Source organism: Dermacentor albipictus, chromosome 3 (assembly GCF_038994185.2).
Source record: "Dermacentor albipictus isolate Rhodes 1998 colony chromosome 3, USDA_Dalb.pri_finalv2, whole genome shotgun sequence".
Lineage (NCBI taxonomy): Eukaryota > Metazoa > Arthropoda > Arachnida > Ixodida > Ixodidae > Dermacentor > Dermacentor albipictus.
In genome coordinates this window covers 27,854,188-27,880,710 of record NC_091823.1, presented here as the reverse complement: position 1 = coordinate 27,880,710, position 26,523 = coordinate 27,854,188, and the positions used below count along the sequence as shown (strand labels likewise).

The 26,523-nt window shown below is 45.6% G+C and overlaps 1 long non-coding RNA gene across 2 annotated transcripts in view; it reads left to right on the top strand.

Annotated features, from left to right (window-relative positions):
* The window catches only part of LOC139057341 (uncharacterized), a 32,949-nt gene extending 6,445 nt beyond the window's left edge, over positions 1-26,504 (top strand). Inside the window, exons 3-4 of one of the 2 annotated variants that reach the window (XR_011512691.1) lie at positions 21,255-21,436; positions 22,396-26,504. This is a non-coding gene — a long non-coding RNA (uncharacterized lncRNA). Of the gene's footprint in view, positions 1-21,254 lie in introns of both variants that reach the window. The other variant, XR_011512690.1, reaches the window with a different exon arrangement.
* The last annotated feature ends 19 nt before the right edge of the window (positions 26,505-26,523 follow it).

Sequence of the window (26,523 nt, the reverse complement as noted above, 5' to 3'; positions counted from 1 at the left end):
ACTACTTTTTCCTGGAAACAGTTAACAAAATGTTTTGCATGGAACAAAGAAGGTATGTTCACCTGCACAAGTATTGGCTCATAGGGAAGGCTGGCACATAGGCTGGAGGGATCAAGGTCGGGCATGTTGATCTGGACTGCACTTTTAACTCGAAGTCTATGGCAGCCTGAAAGCAAGAGTGCTTATGCTAATTTTCTGTTTGCCCTACGACATAGAATACACTGCCTACTTAAAGTACTCGGTAGAGCTGTTGAACAAGTCCATCTCAGGAGGAATTGTAGAAGCCCGGTAACCAGGGAAAGTTGGTATTATTTCACTGACTGACTGACTGAATAAACTTTATTGAAACCAGCAAGAGATGGTGACTGGGCCTAGGCCTCCCACATGGGGACGTCGAGGTGTTGCCTCTTCGCCACCTCGCAGGCCTGCTGGGTCGCCCAGAGTTGGTCGTCAAGGTTGGGGCTACGCAGGGCAGCGTGCCATCTCGACGAGAGGGTCGTGGGGTTAGTGTCGGGGTATTGGTGCCTACAGTCCCAAAGCATGTGTGGAAGTGTGGCTGGCTGTGTCTTGCAGATATGGCACGTGGGATTGGGGTAAATGTCTGGGTAAATCTTGTTATAAAGTTGTAATGAGGGGTAAGTATTGGTTTGTAGCAGGCGGAAAGTTGTAGCCTGCGCTCGGGATAGTTTGTTGTGTGGGCCGGGGAAGGTTCTACGCTCTAAGTAGAAGGACTTCACAAGATCATTGTAGCGTGTCAGGCGATCCCTACCGGTGGGGGCAGCCTCCCCTTCTCCCGCGCAGTCAACTAGGCCTCGCGCTAGGGAGTGGGTAACCTCGTTGAGGTTGGGGAGGTGCGGGTGGACGGTGCCTGCATGAGCCAGACGAGTGTAACCTGATGGTCGGTTGAGCGGGGCTCTTGTTGCAAGATGCGCAAGGCTTGGTGTGAAATACGGCCGTTGATATAGTTGATAACGGCGGAGCGGGAGTCAGAGACGATGGTATGGCATGTTGGGTCTAGGGTGGCTAGCGCGATGGCCACTTCTTCAGCTTCCTCAGCGTGTGGGGTTACTAGGCTGATAGCATGTTGGAGTGACCCTTCACGCGTGGTGACGGCTGCAAAGCGGGTACCGTGGGGATATTCGGCAGCGTTGACGAAACTCACACCGTCGTGGCGAGTAAGCGATTTGGTGAGAACCGTGGCACGTGCTGTGCGACGTGCGTGGTTGTATTTGGGGTGCATGTTTCTGGGGATAGGATCGGCGTGAATCCAAGCTCGTATGGTGGAGGGGATCTAGTGCTTATGGCCGTGTTGATGGTGGTAGGTGATGCCGTGCGAGGTGAGGATATGGCGACCCGTGGCTGTGAGAGTGAGTCTCTCCAGCTGAGAGCGACGTTGGGCCTCGATGAGCTCGTCCAGTGTGTTATGGACGCCTAGTTGAAGGAGGAGGTCAGTGCTCGTGCAACCGGGGAGGCCGAGGGCTTGTTTATAGACACCGCGTAGGAGGATGTTGAGCTTGGTTTGTTCAGCCTTGTACCAGTTTAGATACGCAGCAACGTAGGTGATGTGGCAAATTACGAACGACTGGATTAACCGGAGCAGATTCTCCTCTTTCATACCCCCACGGCGGTTGGAGACCCGCTTCAAAAGTCTCATGGTGTTGGCTGTATTTCTCTTGATTTTGGCGAGGGCCATGCCATTCGCTTCGTTCGCCTCTACGAACAAGCCGAGCACACAGATATTGGTGACGAGGGGTATGGGGCTGCCATCCGTGAGATGAAGCGCAATGTCTTCGTAATGGCGTTTAGCGGTGGAGTATTTTGGACGGCGGCCACGGAGAGTAGGCCTGTAGAGAAGGAGTTCGGACTTTGCAGGGGAGCAGCGAAGCCCCGTGCCTTGGATATAGGTCTCGACTGTTTCAATGGCGGATTGTAGCGCCGTTTCTATTTCGCCGTCACTGCCTTTGTGGGCCCAGATGGTTATATCGTCAGCGTATATGGTGTGGGTGACACCGTCCACTTGCTGCAACTCCTTGGCAAGATCGATCATGACAAGATTAAAAAGCATTGGGGAGATAACGGAGCCCTGGGGGGTTTCCGCGCTGCCCAAAGTCTGGGCGTCGGAGCGGAGATCCCCCACCGAAAGGAAGGCCGTGCGATTAGAAAGAAAGTCTCTGACGTAATTATAAGCGCGCGCACCGATATTAAGGCGTGAGATGCGGTCAAGAATGGTGAAATGGGCTATGCTGTCAAATGCTTTTTCGAGGTCGAGGCCGAGTATAGCTTTAGTACTACGTGTTCTATCTTCTAGTATATGGTACTTAAGTTGTAGCATGGCGTCTTGGGTCGACAGGTGGGCCCGGAAGCCAATGACAGAGTGAGGATACGCTGCAGTGTCTTCCAGATGGGTGTTGATTTGCGGGAGGAAGGCATGCTCCATAACCTTTCCCACGCATGAGGTTAGTGAGATGGGACGAAGATGATCGAGGCTAGAAGGTTTGCCAGGTTTGGGAATAAGGATGACCTTTGCTGTTTTCCAGGCCGGCGGAATGGCACCATTACGCCAGCAGTCATTGATATAATTTGTCAGGTGGGTGATGGAGGCATCATCCAGATTACGGAGGGCTTTGTTAGTGACCCCATCGGGCCCAGGGGCAGAACGGCTGTTTAATTTATGCAGGGTGGCTTGGATCTCAGCGACACTAAAGTCTTTGTCCAGTGGGGGGTTGGGGGCCCGGTGTAGGAGCCGTGAGATTGCACTGGGCCCACGGGGAGATACTTGTTGGTGAGGTAGTCTAAGACTTGGGCGCGGCCGTTTCTTCCTTTCTGTATAGAGAAGTTTAGTGAGGCGATCTTGTTGGGAAGAGCGGGTGGCTTGGCTATCGAGGAGGTGTTTGAGAAGCTTCCAAGAAGAGGGACAATGGATCTGTCCGTCAGCAGTATTGCACAGTTCAGTCCACTGCTGACGGCTCAGAGTGAGGCAATGGGCTTCGATTTCCTTATTGAGGAGGGCTATTTTAGCGCGGAGGCACCTGTTGAGACGTTGCCCTTTCCAGCGGGATAGGATGGATGTTTTAGCCGCGAGGAGATGGGCCAATCTACTGTCCATGCGCTCGACGGGGGCATCGGTTGTAACGGTGCGCGCGGCTACATTGGTATCGGAGTGGAGATTTCGGGTCCATGCATCAATGTCCTCTATGCGTTCCGCGTGCTGGTCAGCGGATCGATGCTTGCGAAATGCATCCCAGTCAACCCAAGTGAACTCACGGGGTTTGGCAGTAACTGCAGCTATCCGAGGGATAAGTATGGCAATGATGGAATGGTCACTACTGAGATCATGTTGTGTGTTGCTCCATTGAGCGTTGGTGACGTTCTTGGTAAATGTCAGGTCGGGGGTCGTGTCGCGGGAAGTGGAGCTACCGAGGCGTGTGGGGAACGTGGGGTCTGTAATGAAAGTGAGGCCGAGGTCTTGGGAGTCTTTCCAAAGGTTTTGAGCCGCCGTCGTCGAGTAGCCATATCCCCATACCGTGTGGGGGAGATTGAAGTCTCCACCAATAACGAGGGGGTTGGTGCCAGCTACGTTAAGGGCCTTCTGGAAGAGGGTGAGAAAACGGCCTCGAACTTTGGCAGAGGGATGGCTGTACACGTTAAGGAGAAAAATACTTTCCTTACATCTCCTGGTGGGGATAAGTTCAACGAGAAGGTGTTCGATGTTTCGGTCGTGGAGATTGTGTTCGATGGCGGTGATTCTCTTGTGGACGAAAGTGCAGAGGCGGCGAGAAGCATGTATCGGGATGAAAGGTTGGTAACCTGGGAGGGTGACCGAATCGATATGGGTTTCCTGAATCATGATGACGTCCGGTTGCCGGGTGAGGGTACGAAGGTGTTGACGGATTACTGGCTGTTTGCGGAGATAGCCTCGGCAGTTCCACTGCCAGATAAGTGTATCTCTGTTAGTGTGGGCCATGATGGGGATTGGGGGATGCCGTCAGGGGCAGTGCGGGGTGTTTGGAGGGTAGGATGAGCGGGCACGGGGAGAGTTTGTACGTGGGTTTCAATGTTTGTGACGCGCTGTGCCAGTGCGAGAACGGCGTGTTGCATGGATTTTACTGCGTTCTGGAGTGCGGTCATCGTGCTTTGAAGTGAGACTAGCATGTCCTTAACCTCTGAGCGCACTTGGCCTGTGGCTCCCTCTTGGAGGGCCCGCTTTTTGGGGGCTGGTGTCAGTAGAGCGTCGTGGCTAGAGGAGTGGGACGCTTTGGTGGGTGGTGTAGGAGCAGGTGTCTTGGATTGTTTAAGATCGCGAACCTCTTGCGAGAGCTTGTGAATTAGGTCGCGCATAATGGCATTTTCTTTTTTGAGGTGAGCTATTTCTGCGTTATCATTGGTGCTCGTGGACTGTGGAGAAGGTGTGTTGCGACCCTCTCGCGAGGTGCCCTTAAGGGCTTCTGCAAAGCTCACCTTGTTAGTAGGAGACTTGGCGGGTGGGGTATAGGTAGATCTGGATCGGGAACGGCGCTGTCTCGAACGTGAAGGGGTCCGGGAACAATGTTGCCTCGAGCGTGATGGAGTCCGAGATCTGGAGCGGGGCTTGGAGTTCAAGGGCGGGAAGTCGCTTTCTTGAAGGGTGGCTTGCATTGCAGCTCGGCGTTCCCCAACGCGCTTGCGAATAACGTATGGTGTCTTGCAGCGAGCCGTACACGATTTGTCCGCTGTAAGATGAGGGCCGCCGCACAGTGACCATTTGGGGTTACACGTGTGATCGGGAGGTGGGTTGCGGACTCCACAACCTCTGCAGATCTTGTTATTGGGAAAAGGGCAGACATCCATGCGATGTCCGAGGCGGCCGCATTGGTAGCAAATTTCTATTTGCTTGCGGAATAATGAGCATGGGATTAAGGTAGCTCCCTAACAGACCAGATTTGGCACGTCGGGGCCACTGAAGGCGATAACAACGGTGGTTGTTGTTCCAATGCATTTTGCGGCTAGTGCGAGGGGGTTGTGGGTATTGATGATATTGGCGTTGACTTGCTGTGGGGTATCGGAGAGGGGGATTCCGCAGATGACTCCCTTCGTGGTGTCCTCGGCGGCCGTCTCATACGCGTTAACATCGTAGGTGACCCCATTGACTTGAATTGATTTTATGCAGACATACCGGTCGGCGTTCTGCAGACTTGGCGTACTTACAACGACAATGTTTTGTTGGGTGTTGGGGCACACCGTGTCTTGCTGAATATCTGCTGGGCTGAGCTGTGCGGCTTGGAGAACGGCTGTAGTCACGGTAGGACTACCAATTTTGGCAATGTTGAGGGCTCCCTTGGGGCGAATGATAATTTTGATTTGGTTGGAAGGTAGCGGAGGCATGCGTCCAGCCTTTAGAACTTGTGCCTTGACTGGTGGCCTGGTCTTGGAACGAGAACGAGTGCTTGAGGTTTGGGTAGAGTCATTTTGGGGTGAAGAGTCGTCCCTCAGCTTCGCCGGTTGGCGAAGGCGAGTTGTTCGCCAGCCCGTCTCGGCGGCCACTTCGAGCTCCATGCTCGTTGCTGGGGCAGAGAAACTTGATCGGCGATACGGAACTCGCTCGAGTGCGCGCCGCACATCCGGTGCGCCCGGCGTGCACGTGCGGCGGCGGCGTGGGCGATTCACAAAAACGTTCGCAGCACAGGAAAATGTCCGTAGCACAGGGAAATCGAGTGTTCCACCTGAAAATGAGGCGTCTACGGAGTCCTGGTATCTTCACGGATCGACTGGTGTAAAAATTAGGCCACAATTCGCAAGAAAATGCTGCAAAATCATTTCACGAACACAGAGCCGACGCGAGCACGTCTACACTCCTCGGCGATCGCAGCGCCTCCCCTGATTTCACTGAGAGGGAAAATTAATTTGCACCCATTCAAATCTGAACTACTGGAGGCACCAGCACCTAAGCCAGAGAACCAGGGCTAGAGAGGCTAGCCAAGACTGCTTTCATCAAAACTCGTAGTAACATGATGGGAAGACGTCTGCCAGCCAATAACCGCTTCAACTAAAACTGTGCAGCATAATGTGGACAAAGCAAGACATAAAAGCTATAGAGACAAGCCCACGATAACTATGCTCATCCCTGTAATGTTGTTTTCCTTTTTCGACGATGCATGGCACAGTTTTACTTCAAACTCGTGTTTACAAAATGGCCTCATACTATGTTTTATTGTGGAGTAACTGTTTATTCTGTCACATAGTCAGCGAGATCATTACAACAGTCAAGTGAAATGTTTACCTCTGCAAGCAGCAACAAGCTTTCAGCACAAGCTTGCATGGGCTGTGAATATGCACAGAGTAAGTGTACGACATGGCTTGTTGTGTCAGGTGTACTGTCACATTGGCCAACTGTATGAGGAAGCTGGGAGGTTCGAAGCTTGAGAGTACTAGTTATAATAATGGGAAGAATGTCATATAGCAATAATTCATTACAATTGAACCTTGTTGTATGAAACAATTATAAATAGAATTATTGCTTAAATAACAGGTGGTGAATCACCAAGAGAACTACATGTATATGAAACTTCATACATCAAACTTGCTCAGACAGTAAATGGATATATTGAACTCCGCAGCATTGGACATTGGGACACATATTAAAGGCTTCACTGCAGTACATTGGCAGATCCTGGTGGCGCAAATAGGACCTACAAATTCTGCATGGGCTAAAGGGCAGAAAGTGCTGCTCTGAATGTATCTATGTTGTCAAAGCCTTTTTAACAAAGTGCTCGCACCTTCAAAATCCTTCGCTATGCAGGTCACTTTGTTTTAAAGGTTGCGCAGCTCACTGCTCACAATAGCTAAGCACTTTCAACAAAAGAAAATCTTTAACAAGAATTCAAGAGAGACTTAATGAAATAGACCGCTAATCTTTCTCTGCAAAATATCCTTGACAGCATGTTCTACTGTAGCCACGCTGTGCTCCATTGAGGTTCCCAGCTTGCTCTCCAAGCAAATGCAGGAACCATGCAAAGCTAAGCCCCCGATTGTCTAGTGCCCCTAAGCCTCCCTTGCTACAAAATTTTTGGTCGCCTTCGTTGACATATGCGGCCTATCCATGCATTCGTCAGCCGTTGGTCCGTTACAAGTAGCATATGAGGTGAGTGAATCCTGGGGCAGAGCAACGGAACTAGTAATATCAGCACGCTCTTCAAATACACTGCTGTTAGCGCTAGGGCACAGCTTACCCTGGTGACATCTTCGCGGGGCAGTGGTGGCACTGCTGCGGCATTCGTTTTATAAACATAAATCAGCCGCCAGGGACGCATAAGTTTCTTTGTTTCACAGGCAAATTAATTGTGGTCTTCATTGTAGAGCTGTTCGATTGTAATCTAGTGCTTATGCTGACGCTACTTGCTGCATGCAGCGGTTCGTTTTCCTCACGTGATAGTGTGTGACGCTGTTGTATCTCAGCTTTCGGACTTTAAAACCAGCAAGCATCTAAAATGTGCTGCATAATAGACAGTTTTAGTTTAGCGTACATCACTGCGCATGCGCAGAACGCTAAACGACCCATTGCATATAGCGTACACGCACTATTTCTCAGATTTAGCATTAGCGTCTTTGTGTGGTTTGCGGAATTTGCGTGAAACATGGCGGCGGCCCCGGCTGCCAGCTTCGAATTGAATTTGGCGTTGCTTTTGTATATGGACTTCGTTCTTAGCAACTGACTGTGTAAATGGCTTTCGCTTAGTCTCAGGCTGCTACGATGACAGAGTATTATGGATAACCTTGTAGTGTTTTCGAGATCGCTTCTCGTTTCGAGTGAGTCGAAGCCTAACGAAAGAAACATCCGACATGTTAGCACCACCTATAGCTACAGTCGGGAGATAGCCGCAATGATGGCACATGGCCTCTGAGATCTGAACATCTCACAGGCCAACTAAAACTAAAAAAAATGTGTGCTGATTAGCATACGCTATATATACTATGGCATACGCTACAGCTGCGTACGCTAAATTAAAGCTGTCTAATGTCAGACCCATAAGTTAGCTTCATCCCAATACAGTGGTGTTACGCATTCAACTATGCACTTAGCATTGTGATGAAGTATACCAACAGTGGGAAAGGGTCACAAACACTGGACATAGCAAGGTTACGCGGTCAAGCATACCATAGCGCTGAAGCATACTGAAAGTGGAAAAAGATAAAATTACATGCAGAGTATCCTGTCGGAGTTATCTAAATGATGCATAAGCATTTGCTACTGATCACCTACTGTTTTGTCATCATATGCTGCTGCGTTTCATATAATTGCGAGAAATGCCACGAAAAAATCATGAAATGGAGAAGCGCAGATGCAACACCAAAATGTTAAACCAAGACCAGCATGAGTATGAAGCAGAGGCCAGTAGTAGCACTGTTCACTCCTTTTATATCATGGTGCGTTTGGATGATGTTGCTGCTTCATGGAAGATGAGCACTGGCCAATGCGTGCTGTTCTACGTGACGTAATTGAACAGTGTCACGTTAGGTAGACGTCATACGTAGATGTGGTCAATGATGCTGCCTCCTCTCGATGCAAACCATTATCAACTGTACATCAGCGGCCGCTGCTTATGGCGCGGCTGCGCAGGCCCGATCTTACAATTCGCTCGCTCATGCCGGCCTTATCTTGAAAGCAATCATCTTACGTGACGGACGGGTTTCCTCATTGGGTAAGCATAGAATCCTTTACGCATGTGTCTCTTCCTTTGACTTTCCCACTCCAGCTGCTAATGTCACACATGCCACGTCGGGAAGGGGGGTGTTCAGAGTGTGTATATACATGACAGGCACAAGTAAGAGAGGAAAGGAGATGGGAGAAGCTTGTTTTCACCCCACTGCATCGAATGTGCACAATGCCCTCTGGAGCTCCCTGGCCGTTGTCACATTAGCCACCTGACAGCTGCAATTATCCGTGACTCCTTTCGGAAGCACAGAAGAAACTGCAGCGCTTACGTGCGAGGCGAGAGGGGACACAGATAGAACTGTAGAGAGAAGAGGGAGGAGAAGAGGCAGTTCCCGTATAAGATGGGGGAAGTGACATGAGAAGGCAAGGAAACTCCACTAACATACAACAGCGGTTGTGGGGTGCTTATGTTCAAGGCACAGTGCAATATGTTGCTGCTATTTCTGAAAAAATAAACACCATGCAAATATGTCAAGCGGGCAACTCGCACAGGGCGTGCAGAAGCAGAGCCGCATTAATTAAAATGCACCGCAGCGTCCAGGAAACACTACAGAAGTGGTTGACCGTCAAATCAACACTTCTGTGCCTGCCGCATTAGCTTTGCTGCTATGGCATTGCGAGAGGTCATGGATTTGATCCCAATCGTGGGAGCCACATTTCGACGGGGGCGAAATAGAAAACCCATGTGCACTTAGATTTTGGGACACATTGAAGAACATCACGGTGTCAAAATTAATCTGGAGTCTGCCACTATGCCGTGCTTCATAATCTGAGTGTCGTTTTGGCACGTACAGCCCCATAATCCAATTCAAGTTTAATACTTCTGCCATAACGCGATGTGCCATATGAGGAAATGACAACACTCAACCCTCTCAGGGGTTATAAGATATGGCCCACTAAAATGCCTCATGCAAACACCCCTCTCCCTGTGTGTTCTGCCTATTACGCAGGCAAACAGCAGTGGTGCCCACAAGGTAACGTTTAACATCAATTCACCAATCTCATGTTAGCCTAAATGTTGAAGAAATTAAGCTTTAGCCGTCAACACTGCTAATTATCATCAATCGGAGCATCCAGCATGGAAAGCTTCACTTACATCAATTCCCACAGGGTGTGGGATCTGCATAATTTTCTCTTTTTCCTCATTTTTGTGTGCGTAGCATGAACAGGAAGATGTTCCAATGAGCTCAGTTTTGAAAATATACTATTATATGTGCAATCTCCGGTTACGGTAAAAGCACCGAGACCCTAAGAAGTGTACAGGCAGGGATTTAGAGCTATTTCCGGCAGGGTTGTGGTGATTTGGGCCCTTGCTTCGCCCATCTTGCAAGCTCCGTATACGAGACTGCAACACAGCCTTGCACATGTTCCCGACTATACATGCGCACATGTGCCGTCATCTGTCACACTATGAACACCGAGACATCTAATAACTCACCTGACACCCATTCAAAGCTGGTTCTGACGTTGCTGCAGTGATGGACCGCAATACATAACGGAAGCTCCAGTGCATAACACAACTGCATTGTGGTGAAGCTCAGTCTAGGGCATTGGCATTGAAACTTGTTTAAGCAATCACATTTCCTCAAGCCACAACCAGCATGCGTATTCGTGCTCTTAAACTGCACAAGGGCCATCCATATGTTGACGTGTCGGAATGTTAAGTCAGGTGTAGTTCCGACCAGAATGCACATAATGTTTGGTATGTCTAGAAAGTGTTCCTAAAGTCACCTCTGCCGCATTACAGTTGAGTTAAGCAAGGAAGCTTATGCAGTGTATTGCATTGAAGCATATTAAAAGCGAAAAATTGCAGTTTAATTGCTGTGGTGATTTAAGCCCCTTGTTTGGGGGTCCATGACCATGCCCCTCTGGAGGGCACAAAGGAGCGAGGAATCATGGTTGGAGAGCATGACACGAACCCTGGCGATGGAGAAACAGCTTTGATGACCTGCTCTACCGAAACTGCACTGCTTGTTCAGCAGGTGTTAATCAAGAAGCTAGAAAAATGAAACCTAGTAGTCCGGATATTTATTGACTACAGCAAGGCTTTTGACAATGCAACACAAGATTCTATTAACAGAGTTGACTGCCAACGGTGTACACGGAATGACACATTTTGTTGTGTTCGTATCTGCTTGATTGCAGGCAATACATTGTCATTGGAAATAGTATTTCCTCCGACAGGGCAATATTGTTCGGTGTCCCACAGGGCAGCATTTTAGGTCCCCTTCGACATTTACGTTAATGACATGATAGACATACGAGGGTTGATCCAGAAATAAGGTTCCCATCAGTTTTAGAAAAAGACAACATTGTTTATTCTCATAGAAATTTACATTATTGGAAAGATGAAACTTACATAATCGGCATCTTTTTCTACGCATTTTTGTATACAGTGCTCCAATTTCTGTATCCCAGTGTCATAGAAGTCTGCCGCCGACCCGTTGAGGAAGCATTTCACCTCTTCCGACTTCTTCATCGCTCCGGAAGCGTTGGCCACTCAAATGTTCCTTTAGCTTGGGGAACAAGTGATAATCACTAGGTGCGAGGTCCGGACTGTACGGTGGGTGGGGCATGACAGTCGACCCAAAGTTTGTCAAAAGTTCCTGGGTTTGACAGGAGATGTCAGGTCAAGCGTTGTCGTGAAGCAGTGTTACACTGGCTGCCAGTCGTTCTCGCCGGCAGTTCTGGATAGCTTGCCCGAGTTTTCATAGTGTTGCACAATAGCTCTCAGAGTTCATTGTTGTCCCACGTTCCATTAAATCGATCAGCAGTACCCCCTTATGATCCCAAAAAACAGTGGCCATGACTTTGCCAGCAGAAGGAGCTTGAACTTCTTTGCGACTGGTGACTCTGGGTGACGCCACTCTTTGGATTTTTATTTCATATTAGGAGTGAAATGAAACACCCACTTTTTGTCTCCCATAAAAATGGAGTCCAACAATCCTTCCTTATCATCTTGACAATTTTGAAGAAACTGGCGAGCACAGTCAAGGCGTTTCTCCTCGTAGTCTGATGTCAATAGCTGCGGTATCCATTGAGCACAACACTTCTGATACCCCAATACTTTAGTCAAAGCTTTTTCCACTGTACCGTAAGAACTTCCAGGAATTTGAGCAATAAGTTCACGGATGTTGATCCTCCTCGATTGAAGCATTTTGCGTTGGGCCATCTTGATAACCACCTTCGAAACTGACGGTCTTCCACTCTGTTCTTCATCGTGGACTTTCTTTCAACCAGCACTAAACTCCCTGAACCACTTTCGGACGTGTTGAACGGACATGCACTTGTCGCCATACACCTCTGTCAACTGATGATGAATATCCACGGGTGGAGTCACTTTGGCGTGCAAAAAGCGAATTACGGAACGAATCTCGTACTTGGCGGGATCAACAATGGGAACCTCCATGTCGGACGGCTGCTGAGCCAAGAATGAGCGGTGCAGCGAAGCAAAGCGCAGCTGGGGGGAATGGAGAGTGGGGGGCGTGCATGAGTGTTGCCGGACTTCACCTCGCACCTTCCCGTGGGGCTGGAGCTCTTTGGGAACCTTATTGCTCGATGAACCCTCGCAGAAACCGAGGCAACAACCATTCTATATGTGGATGATACCAGCCTGTTTGTCTCTGGTCTGGAGGCTTGCGATGTCATTCCTAAAGCGAATGCGCTCCTTTCCACTTCATTGGGATGGTCCAGCCACAACAGCCTTAAAAATATTATTTCTTTCCAGAACAGTTGAAATTACAAATTTACCCAGCACTATTTGCGTCTCACATTAACTACTGCATGCGTGTGTGGGGCACCACCGTGAACACTAACACAAGCTTTTTCTTCAGAAACGTGCTCGTCGGAATTATTTCTAACATTCCATACCTCCACACAACATCACCACTTTTCAAACTGCCAGATGTGAATGGCCTTCCTTTACTGTATTCATATTTTTTCCTCTAACAAAGTCTCTTCACTTGTAAAATTACTGTCGGGACTACAGCCAGGATAGATGGCTCGTGCCAAAAAGGCTAACAATTTATCTAATGCAATCGCTAACCTGTAATGTTCCTTAACTTCTAAATAAGTATGAAAACCAAGGCATTATTAATGTTCATGTCTTTATCCGGAAACGCGAAATAATTTTTGGTCTAGAATCATTCATTACATGATGCCTGCACGCGGGAACAAATGTATGGATATCTGTCACTGGAAGTTACTAATGCGCTGTTCTTTCTCTCTCTCTCTCTCTATATGTATATATATATATATATATATACACACACACACACACACACACATGAACATGACATAACATGAACACAGTGTATATATGTATATATATATTGTACACACAGTGTTCATGTTAGTTTCGGTTGGGACATACAGTTGCACTGTCCACCCCTCTTTACTATTTTATAACTGTGCAATTACCATTGTTAAGCACGAGCTAATATAGTATGTAGTATATCACTATATTGTCACGTGGTAGTGATGTTAAAGAACACAGCAGCAGTACTGTGAAAGACAAAACTAGCTTTTATTGGGTGAACCTGTGCACACAAAACAGCCTACACTTAAAGCACAATGATAGCAGCGAACACAGTCGGCAATCGTCGAAAATCTGATCAGCTGGTCCAGCGTGTCAGCTTTTATACAGTAGTCATCGAATGTTCCAGACTTGTTGGGGCTCGTGTGCCTTCCACAAAGTTCTACACCATTCGCGTCACGCGATGAAATCAGATAACACAAGGTTCAGCGACAACAGACAGCGGATAGAAGCATCGATAACTTTCCAGAAACTTCGGATACATGCAGGCGCATGCCGCGCTGTGCGATAAGATTTGTTAGGCGGCGAAACGTGGTCGCCCGATAAATGTATGTATACACGTGTCAATATATAATATATAATTATATGCGTGCTTTATTTTCTTCTACACTGACTGCTGTGCTGTCAAGCACTTTCAAGCTGTTTGCAACAGCTTCTCGCTTGACAGACCCCAACAAATTGTAACGACTTCTTAGAAATAAAGTTCTGATTATTAGTTGTCTCCGTGCTCATACTGTGACAGAAAATTGGAATGCATGTGTATAATGAAGGAATTCGTGCTGTGTCCCCTCACAGTGGCCCCTTTGCATTCGTGGTATACTTCACCGCAGTGTATGATGGCAAAGTTGACTTTAAGGAACCGAAATTTGCAACGCTTCTGGACTCGTAGATTTTTTTCATTGGTGCGTCTAGCCATAGCCACTATGGCCTAGTCCCAGGGAGCCCAAACAGAGGAAACGGAGGTAGAAATTAACGATAAAGGTCATCTAAAATGACGCAGGAACTAGGCAGCCACCGTACCTGCGGTTAATAAAACATTCAAATTTTGACACTTCACATGCCAAAGCCAAGATCTGATGAGGCACACTGTAGCGGTGAACTGCGGATTAATTTTCACCTCGCGGGATTCGTTAACGTGCATTCAACGTACGGTACACGGGCATTGCATTTTTACCTCATCGAACCCCGTCGAAATGTGGCCTCCACGACCGAGATGTGATACCACAACCTCACTTTCGCAGCGCAACACCCAAACCACTAATACAACATGGTGGGTCTACAAGCCATCAGGCTCTGGTAATGCTGGACCTTGCTGTTAAAGAACTCCTTTAATCAACCACAAGACGTCGGCTGTAATCGCAAACCAGACCTATGACAGCACCAATGTTAAACTATTTGTTGTCACCAATATGAGTTAAGCACATTTGTTTTAGAACTACACTGTACTATTTCTGTGTCAGTGATTACAGGGGAGTCCTTGTGTATCGTGTTAGACATAAAAAGATTTAAAGAGATGCCTACAGAGACATTGCGAAAGTACGTAGCTGGTATTAGTAGATTGCACCAATGATTGGAACATCTTTTTGGAGCACATGGTATAAGCACATGTAATAAATAATGAACAGTGACACAATACATCCAGCGGTCAGATGCAAGTAGTACTGCTAAACATGACAACAGATCACTCTATTCACCACTGTCGGAGTGGCAAAGTTTAAAGTTCGTTTCCAAAAGCATTGCCTGCCTGGGTTACATGTCGTCATAACCTTCCTATGTTATGAATACGTAAAATTTATAGCAGGCCCATCCCAAAAATTTGGGGACGTCCAAAGCCAGTATATGAAAAAAATTCTTCTGTTTGATTCTACTCTAACCTTATAGTCCACCGATTTCAAGTGACTGGCCCAGCAGTAATGCAGGTGGCATGCAGCTCTTAACAAGTGGGGCGGCTGGAATAGGAATACTTTATTGCAGCACTGGTGGCCTGAATTCAAAGCCTTTTCATTAAGTAACAAAGCTCAAAAAGAACAGTGCCACAGTTATTTTTGTCTTACTGAGACTTGGCTAATACAGCCCACACCCACAGTGGGTGGTGTGTCAGCATGCAGTGGTGGCCTAGTCAGTTAAGGATTTGGACTAGGAAATAAGTAGTCGTGGTGCATTTTGGAGCAGAAAAATTGGTCCTTTTGGAATAGTTGGAGTAGTACAGCAGTAATGTGTAGCCATTTGGTGCAGCTCATTATTACTGTGCACTCAGTAAATGCTGCTCAACAGCAAAGGAAGATACCAAGGCCAACAGCCAGCAGCAGCCAATTAGTACCACATCAGTATGTTGCAAACACTTTCCTTTGAATAGGTAAGAAACCTTCAAAAACAATTGAAAAATTCATGCAGAAACTCCTCTGGGACTTAAGTACGCTTAAGCATTGTACCACTTGCTCATCTCCACGCAGCCGAATGTCATTATCAACCCCTTTTCAAGGATACGGCCACAAACTGGGTACTTCATGATGGGCTGATCACACTTAAAAGCAAAGCATATTCCAAAATTCAAAATAACAGCCTGCACAGAAAGCACTTGGTTTGTGACGCATGTGAAACCATTATATTGCAGAGCTAAACTATGAGCATCTGTGGAAGATTGGAGGCCCTATCGTGAGCTCGCACACTTATGCAGGACTGTAACAACAACAGCCAAAGATAAATTTTTCAACCATGACATTTCAGACATGCTTAGCAATGACACAAAAATTTAGGAAACCCAAATTATCGAACTTGACGGTACCGTTATCTAAGGATGGTAACATTCTTTCTCCGGCACGTGTTGCTATTGAATTCAAGTTTTTTTCATCCGTTTTCACAGATGAGACTGGTGTACCTAGAAGCTTTCAGGCCCCTATTTTGCATTCAAGCATGCACAACATTAATATCGCTTCTGAAGTAGTACAGTCCTGTATCGATTGTCTTCCAACTAACTCTGCTCCTGGTTGTGATGGCATCTGCCCTAAACTTCTTAAGATATCCAAACCTGCAATATGTCGCATTTTAGCCAAGCTTTTTCAGCAATGTATTGACACGGGATGCGTCCCAAATGATTGGAAAGCAGCTTGCATAATTCTCATATTTAAATCTGGTGATTCGTCTAACCCATCAAATTACAGACTAATTTCTTTACCAGCATGTACTGCAAACTCATCATTTCATCTGCTCTAATGAAGTTTCTTACAGAACAAAACTTTTTTCTTTATCAATCGGCATGGACTTTTACACGATTGATTATCTTTTTTATCGAATCAATGTAATATCTGTGGACTTTGCGAAGGCTTTTGGCAAGGTTCCTCAATTGTGGCTTATTCATAAACTGACAGATCTTAACATACATGTGAGAATAACTAGGTGGACTACCAACTTTTTAACTAACCGGTAGCAATCAGTTTTCATCAATGACCATTTGTCTCCATTAAATCATGTCAAATCTGGAGTACTGCAAGGTTCCATGCTCAGGCCTATTTTGTTTTTAGATTACATTAACGATATTAGTAATGGTAGGCGTTTATGGTCATAGACTATTTGCTGATGATTGCGTGATCTAGTAACCCTGAGGATACCTGCTACCTTCTATCTTACCTAGACAATCTCTGTAAGTGGGGCAGTAAGCAAGCGGAAATCAACATTAATATTACAAAAGCCATCAGATTCAGGACTACAGCTAAACCCGTGTTATGTAATTACAAAATTATAAAACATGCCCGTAGCCTTGGTATTCACAATATCTGGGTGTTCATTTGTCATTCGATCTGTCATGGAACATTTGCGTAGATGTGATTTTCACTAGAATGTTTTAGTTTAGTGTCTTTACAGTTCTCCCCGCTCCAAGTTTCCCTGCTTAGCCACATGGTGGAGTGGTGGGTGATTGCACGTTTTAGTTGTATGTCTAGCCTAGCGGAGCAGAGGGATGGATGGATAGGTGCTACGAGTGTCCCCTTTGAAAAGAGGTGTGGGTTGCGCCATGAAGCTCTTGTATTGCCTAATGTTCGACCTATGTTAACAAAGAAAAAAAAAACCCACGATGACTTCCCATAACCAAACTTTCTGAACTTTGTCTTTGCAAGCCTCTGTTGTTTGTCGTTTCCCTACTTTTTGTCCACCAATCTTCCATTCGCTGCTTACCAATCTTTACTGCATACATTTTTACTTTCCCCCTGCTCTTGCTGAACCCAAGGGCTTCAAGCAGGCCAATGGTGTGTGTGTGTGTGAAAACTTTTATTGTAATGAGGTCCAGAGGCTTGACTTCTCAAGCCAAGGCGGGCCGCTCCCACGTTGGCACTGTCAGGCCAAGCCTTTCAGCGACATCATGGGCCCCCTGGACTGCCCTTAGTTGGTCCTGAAACAATGCGCTTTGTATCCTTCTCTCCCACTGTGTCCATTCTTCAACGAGGTTGGGGAGAGTCGCAGGACACCCCGCCAGCATATGTCCGATTCCAATGATGCCATTACAATCATTGCAGTCCATCTTAATCTCCCTCTCTGGATATATTTTATTAATGGTGTATAGGCCAGTGGTGCCTAAATCTACTGCTGGGGAGATATTTCACATTCTAGTAAAGCATGCTCTATTGTTTCCCTAGCTTTACCGCAGCAAGCACATGCTTCTTCCTTCTTATATTTTGCTGTATAAGTGCGTGTTCTAAGGCATCCCGAGCTCGTTTCAGAAAGTAATAAACTTCCCTTTGAGTTATAATAGATTGTTTCTTTCCCGATATCCTTATTTCCTCTTCAGTAGTTACTCGTAGCAGGTTTATTTTCCATTGCCGCCACCCACGAGATTATCTCGGCTTCTCTGGCTTTCCGCTTGATGTTCCTTTCGTATTTGCAGTGCCTTCTGGCCGAATTCAGGGTAATGAAACAAAATAAAAGCACCTATAAGTAAAACTTTTATAAGTAAAACGAATACATATAGCTTATTTGTCCATAAAGCATCTAAACATGAACTTGTAATGTGTTACCGGTCCATTTTATCCAGTGGAAAATAAAGCCCCATCTTGGGGAATGCCACGTGATAGCCAGCGAGCTTGCATTTTGCATCCAATCTGGTACTTTCTGATGCTAACATGCTGCACAGCGTGCATCACATACTCCCGCGCTGCGAGGTTTTCAAATGGGTCAGCATGCGCACCTTCTAGCAGACATAAGTCTTCATCTGTGCAAATCTATCTTGTAAAGAGCAAGGCAGGCAAGGTGCCTCGATGCACAAGCCAGAGTGGGTGTGTGCATCGACCACCTTGCTAGGAAAAAATGGCAGCAACCTTCTGTTCAGGCAGCTTGTAAGCGGACCGTGTTTCTGACTCCGCCAGCCCGCTTGCAGCTAAGCGGAGGGCGCATGTGCATTCGCGCATCCGCTCCGCTCAGCTGCTTAGCAGAGTGTAAAAACGGCAAACTCTACTAAAGCAACCACATCTCTTGGCTTCATAAGGCACTATTTGCACTCGGCTAACTCCAAGACAAAATTTCTCGCTTACTTAATTGACTCTGACTCTAGTTTGTGTCTTAATTAATTACTTAATTGACGCTGACTCTAGTTTGTGTCGAGGCCTACCTCGAGCACAAACTCTAGTCTTTTGCAAAATAAGGTTGCTCGCTTCATCACAAGAAACTACTCGCATACATCTAGAGTTACGGAAATCAAATATCAAATTAATTTAGCTCCTCTCAATATACGCAGGCTTCTGACACTATTGTCCTTCTTTCATTTACTCCAACCGGTTATGCCACGTTACTCTAAATATCAGACTAGCTTGTGACGTGTGTCTTGACGGCTTGATCACCAGCTTAAAATCGCACCCATCTTCGCCCACACTAATCCGTTTTTCCACTCACCTCTCCTCCTCGCTATCTGACACGACTCATTTGTACATAATTTGAAGTTGTTCCTAGAAATCTGAACTACCTCTTACCTTGCTGTTCTGTTCCAGTTGCATTTCTTGATGTTCTTATTTAATATGCAATTTTGCTTTCCTGTTTAGTAATCTATACTTAAATTTTTTTCCATTGTTTTGTAATGTGAAACAGCTCATTGTGATAAGTATTTTAGGAACCTTGACCCTTGTCATCACTATGTTTTTTTCACACATTGTATATACCCTGTAATAAGTCATTTTTTTGCACTAATTCATGTTGTTCCAATTCATATTTCTTGTTTAGTTGTGTACTTTTGGTATTTTTTGCTCCTTTCATTGTAATCCCTGTAAGAGTTGGTGTCTGCCATGAAAAGGGTACCTGGCCCATACCATTGTTCGACTCATTCATGCTAAGGATGTTGTTGAAGGGAGGAACTTGTTCTCGTTAAGAATGAGGAGTAGGGGATTTATTTACAATATCTACATGAAGAGTGGAGAACATTACATCTGATCAGTCTAGCATGACTGAGATGCACACTGAACAGCCGAAAATGTCTGCTTAAACACTCTCTGTCCTTACTAGATCCCTAGGCCAGGAAAAGCTGCCATCCAACCTTCATCCAACCAAAGCGTCCAAAGTCGTCGAAGTACCCGCCTTTGAGGGCGAAGGTTCACACACTCTCTTGCACTTTTGTTTTACTGAACACACCAAAATGAGTGGGGCCTCATAGACAGGTGTTGTCACGTTTGACTCAAGCTGGCACGTCTTGGTTCCTGAGCTGACTCTGCAGTTAGCTGCTGAATCTGTCATGACTGTGACTTTTACCAGAGTACATGGGAGAACGCCATAGAACAAACATTTCCAGGAGTTTTCTTGCTCCAATTGGTCCCTGAAGGTGACAGCGAACCAGCTAACAATCCTGTCCGCCAAACGTGTCTAGCCTTACTGGCTCCGAAGGGCTATTCGAAGGGGGCATATTGTTGGCTTCACGAAGCGATTCATTGCAGCGAAGCCAGAATGTCACTATCCCCGCTAGCCAATCGTAACATCCCCCACCCCTATGCCTCCTGGGCTCTTTAGAGTACTTGAACAAAAAAAAAAGTGTTATGGAAGTTAATATGACCGGTATAAACAGGAGCGTCGCAGCAACACGGACTGCTGCAGACGGCAGCGCCAGGTGTGCTGATGACGTTCTGATCATTATAAGCTGATACTGCTCTTTAGTGCCTTATCCATCTACGTCAAACCACTATGCGTTGCGTGGACCATATCTTGAACGCCGTGTTCTCGTCGCTTTGCCTTGAAGAGCGGGCCCATATCTTGAAAGCGATCTGCGAAAGGGGCAGGGTGCGGTGTGTGCTGAGAGATTTGCGAGCGATCTCGTGGTAGCGACAGGCAGAACAAAGGTAAAGCCACTCGCTGCTGCATGCTCTATCTATATTGTGTGCACTTTTCACTTTGTTTAGTGCTTGAGGGCTGTTCACCTCCGCCGTGGGTTGGCCCAGTATTGCACTATCTCTGGGATCGGCCCACATTTTTATCTTGCGTGATGGACGTTTGGTAAGCATAGAGATGCTTACACATTTAAGAAAATTTTAACACCCAGAACCAGCCAATTGGTACCATGCCAGTATGTTGCAAGTACTTTTATTTGAGTAGGTAGAAAGCCTTTGTAAATAGTTAAATAAAACTTTTGTGGGCTAATGAAAGCAGCTGAGTGAAAATTGCCATACAGTTCTGAACCACATGCAAGAATACATGTATGCAATGCAAACTGTGTGCCTTCCAGTGGTCAATGGGTCTTAGCGCATGCCTTGTGCTTGCTATGAATGCTGATTTTGTCACCGTACCCTGTTAGCATTGCATATAGTAATTCCTTCGATTGGTGTTGACAGCCAGGACGAGACTTTTACTGAGAGAGGCATGCCTGATAATCAGATCGTGGTATTGGCATGTAAAAACGCAGATTTGTTTTGTGTTCTTGTTTAGAGACAAACCAAGTGCCCTTGAAATGCTGCATGCAATGCATTGACTTCAGGCAATCCATTGCATTACTGCAAATATTACTCAATATTTGAAAAGTCTAGTAGATGATCCATCTCAAACTGAATTACTTGCACGTTCACTATTTGTTTCCTATATTTAAGTCTTCTTCTCATACCCCTGCTGAAAACGCTGCGTTGCCCTGAAAGCGTGAAAATACCGCACCTTTGCGCAGTTCACGTAGCCAGGTTTCAGGCAAGTTGAATAGTAGCTAAATGGTGTAAATGGTGTAGTAGAACCACCATTAAGCATGTGTTGGAAGTCCAGTGCTTAAGTTAGAATAAACCACCCGGTTATCTTTTTCCACAGCTACAGTAAACAAAAGCTGAAGCGGCCTTCAAGTGTTAAGTGTGGAAAAAGATGTTTTGCGGCAATGGCTGTGACCGAAGACAACACAGGTATATATGTGGTTTTCCAATTCAAGCACAGAGGCCACGACTTTGAACTGGGTCGTGTTTTTCTGTCCAAGTCGGAATGAGCTGCTATTGCTGGTAAGAAACCACTTTTGCTCTGCTTTATAATACATAAAGAGTGGTTGTTGAGTTTTCAACACCCCAAATACAAGGCAATACTCATGCCAGACCATGCAGTGAACTTGGAGCACATGTTAGTGCGCTTGAAATTCATGATTTCCACATCATTCGAGGCCACCTTTACTGACTGCAGGGCATTATAGTTAATGACATCATAAACATGTTTATCATTTTGCTACATTGTATCAATGCCTGAAGAGTTCAGAGAGAGAGAGAAAAAAGGGAACCGTTCTCCAATTTCACAGTGGTAACAACTACCTTGGCACAGCCAGTGGCCTATATTTGACCTATATGGCTATTCTTATTGCAGGCAACAACTTTAGTTATACTTGTTTGCATCATTTCATGTACCAAGCAGGAAGGTGTAGTCCCTCCTGGTGCACTGTAGGCCACGCAGCAGACTGTGGCTTTTTCTCTTTCTGCTTTATTTTTCAGGCTTGCAGTTAACTGGATTGGTATGACTTATGATCCTAGTGGGATTCAGTGTCTCAAAATAGCAGTAAGCTGGAATAATTTCCACTTGGGATTACTTAAGGTGCATTGTACATAATTATGTCTGCCATTTTGCCGAAACTGATGTGCAAGTATTACAGACATCGATGAAACTGCGACCTCTCACCACTACTGTAGGTCATCCACAACAGATGTGCTTTCCATGTGAAACTTTCATCAGCTCAAGTTGTATTTTACTCTACTATATGTAGGGCTCACAAACCATGTGCCATACTTTCTGGACTATAATTTGAACTGTTGTACAAGTCACCCCCTTTCCCCCTCTTTTCACAACCTTCAAAGAAAAATTATGTGTATATAACTCATTGTATAAGATGCATCTATCTTAACTTGGGTCAGCATCGTGAAATGCGATTGTGCATGTTTATACACTTATCCTAATATGTCGTACTTACCTATTTCAGGGCACTAAACTTCAGTAAAAAAAAAAAATTTCATGAGCCGCACATTCTAGCAGGTAAAATAAACTGCAAGTACATTGCTGGAGAAAAAGAGTGTCTCATGTTGGTCTTGCATATATAAGTTACACTGTTGTATAATACGCTTGGACGAAAATGAAAAGAATAGTGGCACCTATGGTTTGGAAAATATGGTACCTAAATATTTTGAATGCTCATGAATCAGCTATGTGAATGAAACATGATTGGAACGATCACGATAATTAGGCTTATACCCCTGTCACACGGCAAATCTAATGTCATTTCCAACAAATGACATTTCTTGCGATTAATGTCATTATTGCAGCACGCTGCCACAAGGCGAAAACTGTCATTTGAAAATGATGACAATGACGATAGTAAAAAAAAAAAGACACGCCTCAAACTCACTTTTGTCCAATAATTATTTTCCAATGTGCTAAATTCCACTAGAATACGTGATCGTTGCTTTCAAACCGTAGCGTTCGATCACCAACTTGTCGACATTGCCAACGAAGTCGAGTCGAGCTAAGGCAAGCAACAGGGCGAAGAGAACGATACGTGCGTCCGCTACATCTGCTAAAGTGGTAAGAGAAGGGCAGTTGCATGTCATCGCCGTTCTGATGTACATGCGAGCTTCTAATATCCTCATTCTTGGTGCGTGCCACAGGTAAACACGCGCACGCTTTTATGCCAAGTCAATTGAAGTGGCCGCGGCCGATGCTCCGGTGAGAACCAACACAACTGCTGCAGCGAAAGCTAAAGACGGCTGTCTGGTCACTGGACTGAGAGTAGTTTTCTGTATTTACGCACGTGATGGACTTTAACGTCGTTAAAGCAATAATTAGGTAATAAAATGGATAGAATAACAGTGATTTTTTGTTAAAACAACAAAGAAGCATGTACTGTTTGCAAAACACTGGTAAACTTGTGGTGTCGAGGATACACATTCAGTTCCAAACTAAAGCAAATGAGTTTGGCGAACTCATTTGTTTGTAAATGTCATATACGAAAATGTTCTTATGTTTTACCGTGTGACACTAAAGAAATGGCATTATCAGCAAATGTCATTCGTTGTAAATGACATTAGATTTGCCGTGTGACAGGGGTATTCAGGGTGCCTACCAACCGGGAAAACTGGGAATTCTCAGGGATTTTGAGTAGTCTGGAAAAAGTCAGGGAAAACTCAGGGAATTTGGGCCTCTATCAGGGAAAATTAGCGGCAATTTTATTGAAAGGGTCGAAAGTCGCGGTAATATGCTGGCTCGAGTAGCAGACAGGAATCGTAATGACTCGTCGTTGGCAGGAGGAGTTGCCAGTGTACAGTCAACGAGCGACTTTCCAGATTCCTGATAATTTGGACGGCTTCGCGGCGCCACCTCGTACCCTATAATGTCAACGTATCAGAACGTGTGAAATCTGACGCAAGAACTCCTTGCCGTTAGATTTTCCGGACGTTTTGCCGCGACCGCAGGTTCGAAACGGCATTAATCAAAGGCACCACCGCTGCCGTTTTCATTACTTCGCCGCCTCGAACCGGCACTCGCACGCAGATCCGCTGGCACCCGTTGCCACCACTGCGGCAACGCTAGGCCTAGCTGCTTCGACGTTCGCTACGAAGCTTCTTGCCATTGGGTGCCGAACTTTTTATTGAAAGAATTCGCTGCTGTCAGCAATGGCACGGACTCCACCTTTGTGGTCCTTGCGATTGGCTTAGAAACTTGGAAAACACGGTGTGTTGCATAATGCCGGTTCGTGAAAGTCGGCCACTGTACAGAAATGTTACTCGGTAAAGCTTACGGAAAAGTATTGCAGTGAAGCATAACAAGCGTGGGAAGGGGCGCCACGGAATACAGTATGTATATCTTAATTATGCACGCGGGCACCCGGCATTTCCTGTCACAGTACGAGCACAGGTATGCCTAATATGTGTACCGACAGGCCTTCAGAGCGTTTTCGAACGTGCCTGTGGCGGTTTGAGCCCCTAAGGGCAGTAAATGACACGCATTTATTTTTTTCCAACTGGCCGATTTTTCGGACGTTTTCGCGGCCCCTAGGGAGCTCGAAAAATCGGTCGTGGACTGTGCAACTGATCAAGATGCTTCAAATTGTTCTTGGGGCGAACGAGTGGCGGAAGGCAGACAAGAACAGAAGTGACCTACGCATTGAGGAATAAATGAGAAAGGAAGCTTGTTGCCGCCGTTTTGAAAGAGCTTGAGCTCAAAAAGTAAAGTTTTGGCTGATGCCGAGATGCAGGTGTCCCTCATCCAAACCAAAATACACTCTTTGAAGCAGTGCAACACAACACTCTGGCGTCGTGCGTGGGCTGAGAGTATGTCAGGACTATTGAGGTTGACATACGAGCTGTTGAGAGAGAATCTCAATTGTGACAGAGTTCAGGCCTCATGCCACTGAGGTTGCTATCAGTTGATAGAAATAGCTCATATTAGAAAATATTTGCCTTTGTATGCATCTCCTTTTTATTCGTATTTGATAATGTCTGACCTTATTTGCAATTGTTTTCGAAGACACTTTATTTGCTGTGCATTTTACTAACCCCTGCCGTCTATTCTCTTTTTGAATAACATAAACACTGCTCCTTAGTATTCAAATTGGATTAAGTTGCTTTTTTTTTTCATGTGCTTACTAGAGAGTGACAGCATCAGGCGATATGGTTTCAGCCCGTGTTGATATAAAACAGTTCTACATCACTCAGGGAAAACCTGGAAAACTTGGGGAATTTCGAAATGTCAACTTGGTAGACACCCTGAGTATTAGACGTGAACTCGTAAAACAGCTTCAAGTGTCCAGTCAGTACTCTACTTGACTGAAATAATACCTTTAACTCAAGAACCCACATGACTGCATAGCCTTCAAAGCATACATTCACAGGTGTGTCTGCTCCGTAAATATGGATGAATGACTGATAAATCAACTATATAAATAATTGCTGACAGTTTTTATATTGACATTAATAAAATTATGTCCATCAATGCAGGCAGTAACAGTGATGTTTATATTTAAGTTAATCTAGAAATGCTGCACGTTTTCGATTGCCGACTCTGTTTTGCCCTTCTATAGTGGCAATAACTTCTGCTATGGGAGCTTCTAATATCCTCATTCTTGGTGCGTGCCACAGGTAAACACGCGCCATTGGAAAATGAAGTCCTAACTGAAGGATAGAAATTGTAAATAATGGCAATATTTAGTAAAGGAAATAAAAGTGGAAGACATTTTTGCCCTGGGTAGGATATGAACCACAATCTTCACATGTCCAGTCCAGTGCAATGCTTTCACAATGCTTCAGTAATGTCTTTTGTGCGAACAAGGTTACCAACAGTGAAGGATGAAATTGGCAGCCTAGCTGTAAACTTGGTACACACAATAAATTTCTTCACTTACGTACCTGATAACACTGGTGCAGATAATCCCTATGACGGTTTATCAATGACACCAAACATTGAAACACTTAAATATGTAATCTTGCCTCTTCAAATGTAATGTAACCGTGTAGTGTAATTCAGAAATGTAATTTTGCCTCTTCAGCAGCTGAAGGCTGCATAGCACCATGTCCTTGCAAAGAGCTGGCCTAAAAAGAACAAAAATTGCGACAGCTTGAACTATTTAACACCCACCATTGCAAAAGGTTTTTGTAAGTCAATGTAACTCATTATTCAATTAAAGGAATTCTAAATAATGATATTAAAAAATGTTCATCAGTGCCCATTTCACTTCCTTGCGTGCTCGGTAATAGTTATTTATGCTTCAACTAATATACGCTTTTTCTCTACTCTCTCAAGACAAGCTGCGAGAAGGCGTGTCCATTGATGCAGTACTGGATAATGTGCGGTCCAACGTGGATGAGACATTGCACCGCATCAACCTGTTAAGCAAGCAGGGTCTCCGCAACATAATGAGGGATGCCAGAGTCTCAAAGACCGAGCGGCTGCATGATAATGACTATGTGAGCGTGCAACTCTGGGTTGAGAGGATGCATAGTGAAAAGGAGAACCCATTGCTCTTCTTTAAACACCAAAAAGTGCCATTCTTTTAGAGAAAAAATGAGGACCTTTTGGATGACATATTTTATGCTAGTCATCATGACCACACCACAAC